The sequence below is a fragment of the Rattus norvegicus genome, chromosome 2 (genome assembly GCF_036323735.1).
Source record: "Rattus norvegicus strain BN/NHsdMcwi chromosome 2, GRCr8, whole genome shotgun sequence".
Classification (NCBI taxonomy): Eukaryota; Metazoa; Chordata; class Mammalia; order Rodentia; family Muridae; genus Rattus; species Rattus norvegicus.
In genome coordinates, this window is record NC_086020.1 from 6,945,071 (window position 1) to 6,959,284 (window position 14,214).

The 14,214-nt window shown below is 37.9% G+C and overlaps 1 protein-coding gene across 4 annotated transcripts in view; it reads left to right on the forward strand.

Annotated features, from left to right (window-relative positions):
- Ell2 (elongation factor for RNA polymerase II 2) overlaps nt 1-14,214 on the forward strand; it is an 80,209-nt gene that overhangs the window by 34,625 nt on the left and 31,370 nt on the right. Inside the window, exon 3 of one of the 4 annotated variants that reach the window (XM_008760604.3) lies at nt 12,883-13,046. The exons of the other annotated variants lie outside the window; for them this stretch is intronic. The gene's annotated coding sequence lies outside the window, so the exon portion shown is untranslated. The remainder of the gene's footprint in view (nt 1-12,882; nt 13,047-14,214) is intronic. 4 annotated transcript variants of the gene reach the window in all.

The following is a 14,214-nucleotide window of genomic DNA, read 5'->3' on the forward strand; positions in this document are numbered from 1 at the left end:
TCACTCTGGAAAGTGGGGCAGGAGCTGACGAATCTGAAAGGCCATAGATACTATAAATTGCGAAGCAGGGAGCTGGTTTCCAGTCTTCGCTCAGCAACATCCAGGCACTAGGGTAGACAGTCCAGACAAAGGTAAATATGACCTCCAGATGCTAACTCTTCCTCCTAACTAACATTATGTATTATTTGTTGGTAAAATATGTAGTTGATAACTTTGGAGTTTTTGTTTGTTTTTCCATTAAAACCTGAAACTTGTGAAACCGAGTCATCTGTTTTTTACAAATAATGTTATTTTGATAGCACTAAGTTATTTAAGCTTAGAAATAATTTTATCCTTCAGTGACACTGACAGTTCCTATAGTTAGTTAAAATAGCCCTTAAATTTCAGTCGTTAGCAACATTAAAATAGTCGTTGACCTCTTTCTATGTCCTGTGTCCACAAATGATAAAATTTTAACAACTATATTTGAAGGGGGAAAAAGGGAAAGAAAGAGTGGGGGGGTGGGGGGTGGGGAGTGGGTACCTGTAGTGTCCCAGATTTTTCTAACAACATTTTACACATGTTAAAGCTGTGTCACTGGCTCCAGTGTTTGTGCATTTTCCATTTTAACATGTAAGTTGAACTTAGAATGCACCCCATTATCAGTAGCATCTGCATGTTCATTGTGTCAGAGGTTGGTGACATTTTGAGGTACATAGTGCTACATTCTCCAACTTGCTAGCTTCTTAGATTTGGTGGCCCATTAACAATGCAGAGCAAGGGTCTAAGATCCTGACTCCTCAAGCCATTCACACAGTCTCTTAAGTGCCTTATTCAATAGTGTTAACTTGACATATTATTAGATCTAGAGAATTTAAAGAGAAGAAATGTCTTTATAAATGTTTTTGTTGCTGCTAAGAACTTTAAGCACTTGACATATATAATCGTATCTAATTATTACAGAATGCTATGAAGGAGATACTGTTTGTTTGTTTCTGATGTCTGAACTGTTACTTCAAAGTCAATGGTACTGAAGTGCCAGAAAGGTATTACTTGACCTTCCAGTACTTGCTGAAAGAGGCTGCCTTCAGTGTGACACATGCGTTCTCACTCCTACCTTCCTATGATAAGTGCTGAATTCATATTTTTTAATTTATTCTCACATTCTCATACACATCTGTTGACCACCTCTCCAGCTGTTAATGAGAGTGACAGTCAGGAAGACATTAGAGAAGTCCTTTTGGAGCTGAATTTGAAGGGTTGCCAGGACTTGGTTGGTGAGAAAAGAGGTAAATACGTTTTGGGCCTGCGCTTTCACAGCATGAGGAAAGGGCAAACAGGTATAGCAGGGGTCTCCTCTTCTCAAGGAGCTGCTTGTCTGTAAATCTCTGTGGAAGTCTGTGATTAAGTCTGGAAATCTAAACTTTGAAAGCTTCCCCTTCAGTTTTCTTTCTTACAGCTGGATTAATTACTCATTTCTTTCTCTCTCTTTCTCTCTCTCTCTCTCTCTCTCTCTCTCTCTCTCTCTCTCTCCCTCTCTCTCTCTCTCTCTCTTTCCCATACACCCACACAGTTCACTTGAAGTCTTAACACATATGGATGTGCACATTCATGAAGCTGAACCAAAAGCTCCATGCTGTCTGGGATTTATTTTACCTTAACTCATCTGTATACCCCGGCTTTTTGTTTGTTTGTTTGTTCATTTCTTTTTCTCATTTATAAAAGAATCCTGTAAGTAATTAAAAGGAAGTGTTCTAAAGAGGCTGGAGACGTAGGAGCACTTGTTGCTCTTGTAGAGTTCCTGGATTTGGTTTCTAGTACCCACTTGGCAGCTAACAACCATCTGGAACACCAGTTCCGGGGGCTCTGTTGCCCTCTTTTGGCCTCTGGAGACACCAGGCACACACATGGTACATAGACAAGCATGCAGACAAAATACCCCCATACTAAATGAATAAAAATAAATAGAAAGAAATTTAAAATAGTAAAAAGAATTCTGGCCATAATCCACTGAAATAATATCATTATCTTCCAGTGCGTTACAACCAACTGCAGGAGACCATCATCTGTTTTTAACTTTTAATCTAAGAGTCAGTCATGTGGTCAGATTTGCATTTTAAAGTTTGCCAATATCTGCTTTGACAAAATTACCAGGATTTTGCTGATGATAGATGCCAGTGAGAAGGGTGAAAAGGGAGTCAGGTCTGTACAGCTCTGTATTTATTGCTTGAGAATTTGGTTGGATGGATGAATCATTACTCAAGACTGAATGGAGGAAAACAAGAAGGTAATTGTTTGGGTCATGCTGTGCAGAAGCTCTTTACACGACTCTTCACACCGCTTCCATCCTTCTGCCCGACCATCAGCACCAGAAATTTGTACTAAAAGGGTTTTCAAAACTCCAAAGTACTTTTTTTCCTAGTAAAAGGAGAGATAGATATATAAAGAAGATTCTGAAACAAAATGGGATTTACAGACTGTTTTTCAACTGTGGAGGACACTTCCTTAGTCATGAATACTTAAATGAGCCCTGCTACTAAGAACAATAGCAGACTGGAGGTGGCTGTGTGTGGTAGGATAGACCATAGTTATGCACAGCATTGTGGCTCTACAACATGGCAGTGAACACAGAGTGATGTCATTTTATCAAATTAATATATTCTTGAGTAACCATTCATCCAAAAGGTATATCGTGTGGCTTTCATATGATAAAATTATTAAAAGCCAAACACAGTGATAACTGCAGAAGTTTCAATACTTGTTCCCTTGGGTATGGAAAGACAGGCTCAGAGGAGGAAACCCGTTTACTCCAGACATGCTGGTGATTTTATAGGTGTCAAGCTCTGTAATTCAAACTGGTTTATTTCTAAAAGTAAATACATAAATTATGGTTTGCCTTGTTATACTAATTTTTAAACATAAATTTTTTTAATCTTCATGAGTTAAATGAATAAAAAAAACTACAATATATTTCAATAGATGCCTCCCAAAAGGCAATTTGTTACTTGTATTTTCTAAATGTACCAAAACAAATGCAAAAGAAATTTTCAGAGATGTCAGGCTTGATATGAAAATCTAGGCAAAAAGCTGAATATTTTTTTTTTAGGTTGACAAAGGGAGTGGAAAAGGCAGGTCTTGAGAATTATCTGTGGTTAGACACAGCCGAGCATTGTGCTCTTTGAGGACTTAATAGAACTGCCTTGTCATCTATCTGTGGGGAAAGCCCTCTGTCTGCTCTCTTCCCAGGTGGACTGCTAGCATTATCAAAGGTGTGGGAGCAGAAGAGTGTGCCTTCCGAGTTAAGGCATAGGGGCAGTGGTATTGGGAGGGGTATTGAGGGGTACCCGGGGCATTCAATCTGGAAAAGACTGATTAGGGAGTAAGCTGCAGCACTTGGTTAGATTTGAAGAGCTGGTGATAGGTTAACAAAATTCAATTCAATAGAAAACTGATTAAGAACTAAATTGTGTCTATTCCATCCAATAGAAGCTTCTAAGTAAGCCACCCCAGGGAAGAGCAGTCGAAAATATTTCAAAAGCCAGAGTAGCAATTCAGTGCTTTGTTGGGGATAATAGAATAGCAGCCATATTATGAGGTCAGCAATACTCTGCTAACCAGAGTACTGGTTACACTTCCTTACAGCTCAGGTGGATGCCTTTTGTTTTCTTAGTCTGAGTGTTGGTAATTCACTAAAGTCTGTCTTCAAAGAGGAGAATGGGAACTCACATTTCCATTGGACAGTGAACAGGTGCTGGCTTGTTTAACCCAGGTGTCTGAAAGTTCTGTATTTGGCTATAAAGATGTTCAGGTGCTTGCAGTTTTGTTTCTTGGTTTTTAGGGAAGATTGTGTTTTGTGTCTTAATTGGAGAACTTGAAGAAAAGAAACTTACAAATCCAAGATTAATATTGAAGAGACTCTTAGCATTTTACAGTCAATGACATTTTTTTTCCTTAAAGCTTTCATAATATTTAAGCTGATTGAGTCATGAAGGGCAGTCTTTATAGTGACAGCCTAAAATCTAATTTATTTTTATGCCTCCTTCATTGTTTCTGTTTGAGAAATGAAGTGAATGAACCATTTAGAACTGTGTAAGACAAAAGTAAAGATGAAACAGGAGTATCTGGCCAGTGAAAAGCAATTCTGTTGGATTTCCTCCAGTCTTTTGGGGTTTGTTTCTTTGTTTTCTCATTCCCACACCTAATTTTTAAAAGATGCAGAGGCAGCTGAATATGGTGTTACATGTCTGTAATCCCAGCACTTGGAAGTGATGGCAAGAAGATCAGGAGTTCAAAGCCAGCCTCAGCACCATAGTGAGTTTGACACTAGACTGAGCCACATGAGACCTCATCTTTAAAAAAACAAAAACCGGGCTGGAGAGATGGCTCAGTGGTTAAGAGCACCCGACTGCTCTTCCAGAGGTCATGAGTTCAATTCCCAGCAACCACATGGTGGCTCACAACCATCTGTAAAGAGATCTAATGCCCCCTTCTGGTGTATCTGAAGACAGCTACAGTGTACTTATATATATAATAAATAAAATAAATCTTTAAAAAAAAAACCTAAATAAAGCTTTAAAATTGCAGAGGCCATGTATTTATTGATCAGTTTTAAAATATTCTATATTTAAAGCTTTTGGGAACATTTTCAATAATAAAGGTTATATTGAAGTAGATGCCCAACATTATTGTACTAATTTCTATCATTCATTTAGCTATTCTATGATTACTTATACTGTTATGCAATAATAACAGTACAAGGAACATCCTTTGGTACTTTATTTTATTTTCATCTCTGTTTCCTTAGGATAGATTCAGAGATGTGGAATATACTAGGTCAGGAAGTAGGAGTTACTTTCAGTAATGCCTCTGGAAGGATGCTGTTTTCTTTTCCCACAGCTCTTTGGAAGTACTCTCAGGAACTGATTCCCCTGGCCAGTATTGATCGTTTTGTTTTTTATTATTATTTCACAGTAATCATTTGATGTTTAAAAACTAACAGTGTTGGCCAGAAAGACAACTAGCACCTGGGTTTAATTTCCAGCACCCACATCAGATGGTTCATGCCTACCCATAATTCCAGGGGATCCAACATCCTCTTCTAGCTTCTGCAGGCACTACACCCAGAGAAACACACACATGTACACATAGATACAAATAAAATAAATCTTTTTTTAAAACTGACAGTGTGATCTGCTTAATCCTGGCATATGCTAGATATTGCAGTATTTTAAGATGCCTTGAAGTACCAAATGTTTTTATGTCTCCATTTGGTGTTTCCAGGAGTGGTTTTGATTTCTTTCTTTTTTTTTTTTTATATTACTCATGTTTCTCCCCAACATAGTGGGACAGTCTTTATGTTCATAATTGATTATACTTTTGGAGATAATTACCTTATTTCAGTAATTTAAAAATAGTTATGGTATTCATGTAGCCTTTTATGTATTTTGCTGTTTTGACATTTTTGCATATCATTTTTATAGTTAATATTTAACATGCTTGGGTTTCTGCAATCTCCTTTTGATGGCTGTTTCCTGTAAAGGAATATCATAAACTTTTAAAGCTAGCAGTGTCTTCCTCTTCCCTACATGCCATCACACTAGGAACTCAGTGAGTTATTGACTGTTGATGAGATCACATAATTTACTACTTCATACATCACTGTTGTCCTGGGGTAAAGGCTTAGTGGGTGGAAGTGCTACTTTCTAGAAGTATCTGGCTGTCTAGAGGATAATCACCCAAGCATTTTATTGTATGTATTCTCCACATGCAGTATTGCTCTACTACTGTTCATGTTCTTAAGTATTCACCCTTTCTTTGACAGCATCTCTTCCTCTGTGTAGAGACATTGGCTTAATGGCTCTCACAATAGGCCAGCCATACCATCCCTAGCCATCTTTCAAGCCTATATTTCATAGTTCTAAATCAACTTATCCAGACGTTTGACAGGTTTTATTTACATCTTCTATATGTCATCAGGCCTGCCAAGTTTCTTTAGGAATCAGAACTGGTCTCTCATTTAAGCATTTGATGTTTTATATCAGTAGCTGTGAAATTAGAAATAGTTTTTATTAAAAAAAGAAATAATTTTTATTCCTTTATAGGTTTTAGAAAATTAGCACACAAATTTGAGTTATGAAAATTAAATAGAAATACATTTTATGGAATTGTGTATATATATTGTACCACGGAAATTATTTTCAGAGCAGGTATTTGGGGAAGGATCTATAAAAATTCAAATATGACAGGTTTCACTCATCTTAAGACTGCATTCAGACACAAGAAGTTTGAAAAACAAAAAAAAAAAAGGCCAACTGGTCAACCACCTTTTAAAAATATTTATTAAAATAATTATAATTAAATAACTGGTCAACATTATTTTTTTAACATTTGTTTAAAAAAATTGTTTAAGGCCAACTGTTCGTGCTGTTTCCAGAATAAGTCAGAGAGAGGACAGAACAGGGTGGGAAAATATGGACAACCAATCAACTCATTTACAGGACCAGAGAGAATGAGTGTTGAAATCAAATGCAAATCTACCACTTTCACCAGGCTAGCTGAAGATTTACTTTTTAAAATAATCTAAATAGATTTAAAAAGAAGAATATGTTAAGATTAACTTTTAGTGGAATGCAGAATTAAGAGCTGGTCACTCCTCTGTTTCACTTTGGAAATAACTTTCCCAACAGTTGTTTATATTAGTGAGCATGCAAGTTTTCATGGTGATGTTGATTGAACTGGGCTGAAGCCATGCATTTTGCAAAACTTTGGACCTAGGCCAACCTTTCTGTTGATCTTCAGGGCAGCTCCTACCTGTCAGGTCTGTCTCTTCGCTAGATTTAAACCACTACTGGTGACTGCCAGGCACAGACCTAGATCTGCCAGCTTTTGCCTGCAGTTCTTTGTGGCATGGTGTGGCTTTCCTCAGGACCACAGAGGAGCAGGAAGAGAGAAAACTGACAGGAACATGGAACTTGCTGTCCACATGTAACATTTTTTTCCTTGTAGAACTCAGATTTGAACTTTGTTTCACAAAAATAAACAATTTTGGTTTTTTTGTTTTGTTTTGTTTTGTTTTTAAGGCAAATTTCTGCTTTATAAATGACCAGGACAATGTCTCCCTGAGTTCTTTTAGTGTGCTCTCCCCAGCCCTTTAACCGTCTCCCTGAGTCTTCTAAGTTGTGTTTTTTAAGAGGTTGGATGTGTTTTCAAATGGAATTTGGGCCCAAGAGTTCTACATTTTAGTAAAGATGAATTACATGTGTTTTTTCCTGTAAAAAGACAAGTGTGTAATATAAATCTAAATGCCACAAACCCAAGAAGCCAGTTTGCCTACATTTTTGGGCTAAACATAGCTTAAAAGAGATCAGAAACTTCCTATTCTGAAATTCACGCAGCAGGCCTCTGTCCTCTCCAGTTTGTGTTTGCTGAGTCCTAGTTTCCCAAAGAGCCATAAGTGGGCTATTTCAACTTCATTTGTATTTTTTTAAATTACTGACATGTTTGTTTGTTTGTATAAATCTGCAGGTATTTATAAGGCATGCTCAATGTCCCAAAAATAAATAAAAATGAATGAGACACAGTCCTTGATTTTAAACAATTCAGTCTGGTCAGGGAGAAAGATAGGTCAGAACCCAGTGTTCAACTAAGTAAAGACAACCATAAAGGGTGTGGGGACTCAGAAAAGGAGCAACTAATCCCACCTCACTAGAGAATGCTGAGCTCCTTTACAGAGAAAAGGTCCTGAGCTGAGTCATAAATGAAAGAAATGTTTCCACAAGGTAAACAAGAAGCAAAGACAAGCCCATTGTTTTCTGATGGCACAGTGCTGACTCTGAAATGAAGGGCAGGATGGCGAGTGAGGCCCAGTTCATCTGGTTTAATAGCAGAGAACTCTGGATGCCTGTAAAGGAGCTTCAGTTACCACTCATGGATAGCTAGATAAAAACATCAACGGTTTAGGGGACTGAGGTGTTCAAACTGGCGTTTTGACTTAAAACCAGTGATTCTGGAGTAAGATTTAAATGATTTCAGGATAGGACTGAGAAGGACTCAAAAAAGCTGAAAGGCAAAAGACATTCTCAAAGGCATGTGAGGGTCTTAACCAAAGCAGAGGAGATAGATGAGAGTACATATTTAAGAAATAATTGGGAGGAGAAAATGAATATGTGATGTTTCCAGTTGGGACATAGGGTGGTTTGAGGCAGAGAGGGGTGAACACTAAGTCTCCAGGACAACAGGGGCCTCAGAGGTTAATGTAGTGTTCTGGGAGATGATTCAGGGATGTGAAGACAGTTTAGTTCTTTTCTATGTCAGCATCAATTCTCTGTAATATAGTCAGATTTTTTAAATGCTTTCTAAAATAAGAATGATGAGAATTGCTGAACTCACTAAGAGGTTTAGTTTTTGCTCCCAAAGATTTCATATGTGTAATCTAGCCAGGACTGCATTTTGAACAAACTACTTAGATTTTCCCCATGGCTCTCTCACTTTTTCTCTAAAAGCTGCTTTAGCATTCGGCTCAATATTACATTTCTTTTTAAATATAATTTTTTTATTTTCTCATACCCCTTAAACCACATGGCTTTCCCTGTATAACTCTAATCATCTATTATTTGCATCTTTCCCCTGCAACTGCCCAGCCCACCCTATTTTCTTTCCTGGAGATACCCAGCTGCTAACCAGCTTACTCCCAGCCACCTGGTATCTTCTAAGTGGTTTTAGACATCAAGCTGCAAATTGAGTCATAACAGAACTCACTTTGGAGCCCGTTTTTAGCTGGTGAAACCAAAAATGGTCAATTGTATTTAAGATTCGTGCCCAACTTGTTAGCGGGTTCAGTTACATTAAGGTACTCAGTATCACTTCCAGGACGGAAGTGGAAGAACACTGGAAGCAAGGACACGAGGGACCTGGCAGGGGATTCGTATGTCTACACACATTCAGGCAATTTCATTCTCTCAGACAAAATGCCATGTCATTATTTAGTTCTTTCTCTCATTCCTCACATTTAGTATGTCTAGAGAGTCCCACTGCCTGCTATTGCAAAATACATCAATTCCCAATTCTCTGTCTCCAGCTCTTTGCCACCACCATCACACTCCTAGATTTCTAAACATATATGCCACAGTGGCAAAGTTTTATTCAACAGTATTCCACAGAAATTTAAGCAGTGCTCAGCAAAATAGCACTCAGTGAATATTTGTGGAATAAATGAATGAAACTATAGTTTTACAAATAATTCCAGTTGTAAATATTACAATCAGTATTTCTTCTAAAGTGGTAATAAGTTGAAAAGAACTCAGTATAAGGGTGAGCATGTCAAGCTAGGAAATAATTTTTCTAGTCAATCTCTACCCCACCAAAATAGCAGCAGTAGCAAAGGCATAGCTCATTTTTGGGCTGCTACACTTTTTCACTCTAAACTACTTCCAAAATATGCTGGATCATTGTGAGGTATGTGGAGACTAGGAGAGAAAGCTAGTCCCTTTTCTTTTCCTTAACATGCATCTTGTTAAGGAAGAAATCAGAGAAGCAAGTAGATTTATATTATCCTGCATTATTTATGTTAATTGCTATGTGACATAACTTTTTTGGATAACTTCCAGTATTTCTCTTCATGCCAGTTGCACTTGACATTTTACACCATTCTCATCAACAAAAGTATCTGTCTGGAAGTTTTTAGCATGTATTGGCATCTCTTAGCCTCTGCCCTTAGATTTCCCTTGTGTTTCTATATTTAATTTTTTTTTCTATTGCCAGTAAACGGTATCTCTACTTCATACTTGTGCCCCTACCATTGGTTTGTACATCTGGGTTGTTCTGAGGTCATTTCTTTTCCTTCCCAAAAGCTATCATGTTGAGCCTAGAGTTATAACAGCAGCTCTCATTTGTGTTGTGGCTTTCAGGTTGAGGTTTTTATTTTCTAGTCTAATTCTGGGTGATCTATTCCTCCCTAATACTGTGGGATCTGTATAGTATATGAATCTCTAAACCATTTTCTAAATTCTTAGGAAATAAGAATCATCAGAAGTCTGGGAAGAATTTGGAAGCAGAAAGTTCTCATGCTTAGATGCTTACAGCGAGTTTCACCTAGATCTAAGTTTAGTGTACAGTCTACACACGAGATTGTACCAGTAAGGCAATACCTAGAGACGTGCTGGCTTCCTGAGGTCCTGCAGAGGTGGAAGAGGTTTCCCAATTAATGTGACTTAAAAGTATACAACTCTTTTATTCAAAAGATCTACAGCCAAGACAGTCACTTTGTTTAACTTGGCATTTCCCAAACTTACCTAATGATAGAATCCCCTTTTTCAATAAAACTTTTCAGCTTACTTTGGAAATACTGGTGGAAAGAAAGCAGACAGCAGTTCTAGTTCTGCCTGAGACATTAATCAACATTTTTACTTACTCAGCAAATACATATCGAGTAACTACTTCGTGTTCTGCACCATTCAAGATGCTGGCAGTACATTCACAAGCACATAAAGGCGTCTGTCTTTGCACAGCTCATATTCTAGAGGGGAAAGAAATACCATAAACATAATATGTTAGTATTACAAGGTAGTAAGTGTTTCAGACAGCCATGGAGCAGAGAAAATGGCCTGAGAGTATAGGGGTGGCAATTTTTTTTTTTTCGGAGCTGAGGACCGAACCCAGGGCCTTGCGCTTGCTAGGCAAGTGCTCTACCACTGAGCTAAATCCCCAACCCACCAGGGGTGGCAATTTTAAACATGAATATAACCTTGAACAGCTTACTGAGCCTCTTTGTCTCTAATTTATAAAATGAAGAATTTGAAAAAAAAAAATGATCTGGGCTTCCCTGGTCTTGTGGGTCACCTGAACAACTCCAAGAACTTCCATATCAAACTGTGTCACTGCTGGTTCATAAATGTCTTATAGAGCCTTTTCAGACACTGTAGCAGAAAAAGTTAAGCATTAATACTAATAATTACTGCCAAAGGAGAGCACTGCCATTAAAGACTTTTGTGATATCCACAAGGTAATATATTTAAGTAAATGAAGAAGACTTACTGGATTTCGTTCTAATCTAACATATACTTTGTTCCTTTATGGAGCTCAAGTACCAACTACTTTTAAGCATATTATCAGTGTGCATGCATACAAGTTTCAGCAGTGTAACCTTGCACTTCTGCCCTAGATCCTTAAGATACCAGGCCTGTGACTTGATGTTGAAATGACCTTTCAGACAGTACTTCATTGCCACATGCCTGAGCTTGTATCTGAATAATTAGAAGCTTTGACTTAGACACCATGGAATACAGCGCCTATGTTAATTATAAATGTCTGAACGTTTCCTGAAACTTTTTCTTTGTAGCTTTTTATCGAAGACAGACTGCAGTTGGAGAGGAAGGTTGTGGATTGTAGACCTAAGCCTTTGATGTTTAGTTTCTTAGTTTTGGAATGAAAATTAATAACTACTTTCCCAATTATATGTATATGGTCATATATTTTTATATCCTTCATCCTAAATAAGAAATTGAAATCACACGATATTTAATACTTTCTAAATAATATTTTATTCTCAAGGTACAAATTAGATGCAGTTTATTTGTGTAAGTATTTAAGTATTCCCTCAAGAATGAAATGGCTCTACAAAGTAGCACTTAAGTCTACAGCTGGCAAGTCTGTTTAACACTGTAGCCTCTGAGCAGAAAAACTGGCACTGGAAAAAATATATGATAGAGCAGGTGGGGGACAAAGGACATCATAACTAAACTAGTAAGACCCAGTGAAGGCCACATTTGGGAGGGCTCTGAGTCCTTCTTTAGTTAAGAGCCAATACAAAGAGCTTGAGTTTCAATAGAACTGGAGATATGCACCATTCTGCTGTGAGATATAGGAGTTTTGCCCATGGTTTGCTTAAAGAGTACTTTCTTTTCATTTTCTTAAGAACCAGCCTTCAAATTTATGGTACACAAGAAGCAGCAGGGTATGCAGAGGACATGTACTGTTTTTCATGGACTTAGGATCAGCCTGGAAGATTGGGCTAACTACCATGGGAAATCATTTCTGACTCCTAATTTAGAGGCAATCTTACAGTCCCTTAGTGAGAGAGGAACTTCTCAAGTCAAGGACTAGAGTCTTTAAGGACTCATGATCTATTTGAAACTTGTAGCTGAATACCTTAAGTGTTTTATCACTTCTATATTATGAGCCATAATGTAGATTCTGTGGCTCATATATTCTTGCTTATCTTTTCTACTTTCCAGTTTTCTCATCAGAAATTCTAAGATTGAAATGAGGGCACAAAGTAAAGTCACTCTTTTGTTTGAAACAGATATTTTATATCTTTAAAGAGAATTTTCTCTTCTGTAGAAGTCAGTGAAATCCTAAGACTACAACTTAGCTGTTTTTAACCCAAAGTTTCTGCGTTGCTCTTTGACTTTTCTGACTAGGCAATTCTTAGGTACTGAGGCTATGCACTGTACAGTATCTCCCAGTAGGTCTGCCTTCCCACTAGATACCAGTAATATCTTCCCAGACCTCTTAGAAAGGTAGCCAAATCAACCCTTGTTACAGTTCTGTAATGAAATCTGATTTTCTCTTGTGCTATGCATGAAAACAGAGTACTCATATACACAAAATAAGTATTGTTTAAAAGATATATAAGCTAAAATCTAATAAATAGGACAAATCTTCTATACTCTCAACAGAAAAGTGGTATTGCTTTTCAAAGTCAAATACATAAAAGAAAAACCTTAGGCTTTGCACAGCTTGACATGGTTATGAGGCCACAACCTCTATGAAAGTCTCTTTAACAATCAGGTTCTGCAAACCAAGATGGAGGGTTAGAATTGACAATGGATAGAAATTAGAACTCATAGTTGAGGAAGATTCCCTTCAGAGGTCCAGACCTTTTCAACGTCTCACTTCCTCTCCCAGGCCTTAGGGGCAGGCTTTAGGCTGTGGTATTTCTCTGGAAACGAAACAAATGAGCACCCTATGAGTCTGCGCATACACCAGCACAAAGGTGGGACTTACGCACGTCTGTGTTCAGTACTTCCATCCTTGCTTCTTACTTTCTCCACAAATACAGGAATGAGATTGTAAGTAAACTCAATAAGTGTCTACAAACATAATAAATTAAGATGTGTTCATAAAGGTACTGCATTTTAGAAATGTGAGAGAATTAGAGACTTATTATACCCCCCCAAGTTATATTTATAGGGTAAATAGTAAATATGGAGACTTGGTTCTTCAGGAATTAGGACTGAAATAAAGAGGTCAAGACCATTGGAGTTGATGGATAATACCTGTATGGGTTATCTGATACACAGCAGTCTTTGTAGCTCTAGAAAAATCTTAGCAGACACACTTCCCTTGCTTCTTCGAGTTTTTATTACATGACTGCCATTGCCAGACAGTCAATCTATTCTTAGCTTTCCTTCCTTCTTCTGGAGTTGAAGAAGGTATTTCTAACTTACCTACTGTATCGAGCTTTATCTACGTGACTTGAGTAAGCAGGTCCTCTTCCCAGGCAGAGATGACACAGGGATGCATTCACTAGCACATGCGTGGGTGTGCCACATGTAGAGCCAGTGTCCTATGCTTTGTATTCTTCCAGTAACAACAGGGAGGACAGATTTTGAGCCACATGGGTATTGCAAAATACAATGTCCCTTCTTCCTCATCTGCTATGTTACTAAGATCCAGTGTGTTTGGAGACTAGAAGGTGTTGGTTTATGTTTTACATGCCTGTATATCTTTATTCTTGTCCATCACTTAACACAGTGGCAGCCTTGTAAATCAAAGAGAGGAAAAGCTTTAGGTACTGAGAAAGGAGGAGCAATTGGTAGAAGATTCTAATTCCTTGACACAAGTTTCTGAGCTCCTACCATACACAGGAAGTCTATCTGATTCAGAGCCTGGGTGTCGGGGAAAAAAAAAAAAAAAAAACTTGCTAATAGGCATTCTATTCTCACCTAGCAGGGAAACAGGAACTTGAGCAAAGCATCAGAAAACAACCTAGCTAGATGTCTGTAATCCCAACACTTGGGCAATTGAAGCAGGAACATCAGGAGTTCAAGGTCTGCTTCAACTTGTATGAGTTAAAGACCAACCTGGCTGAGACCTTGTCTCCAAAGCAAATAGAAAAGCATGTCTGCCCATGTCAGAGTGTTGCCTAGGGCCTGGCTTGGGAGGAACTTGTTGACCCTGTTGCCTAAAGATGACACTGAATGAGGGATGATTCCCATAATTGGAACATCAAGATAT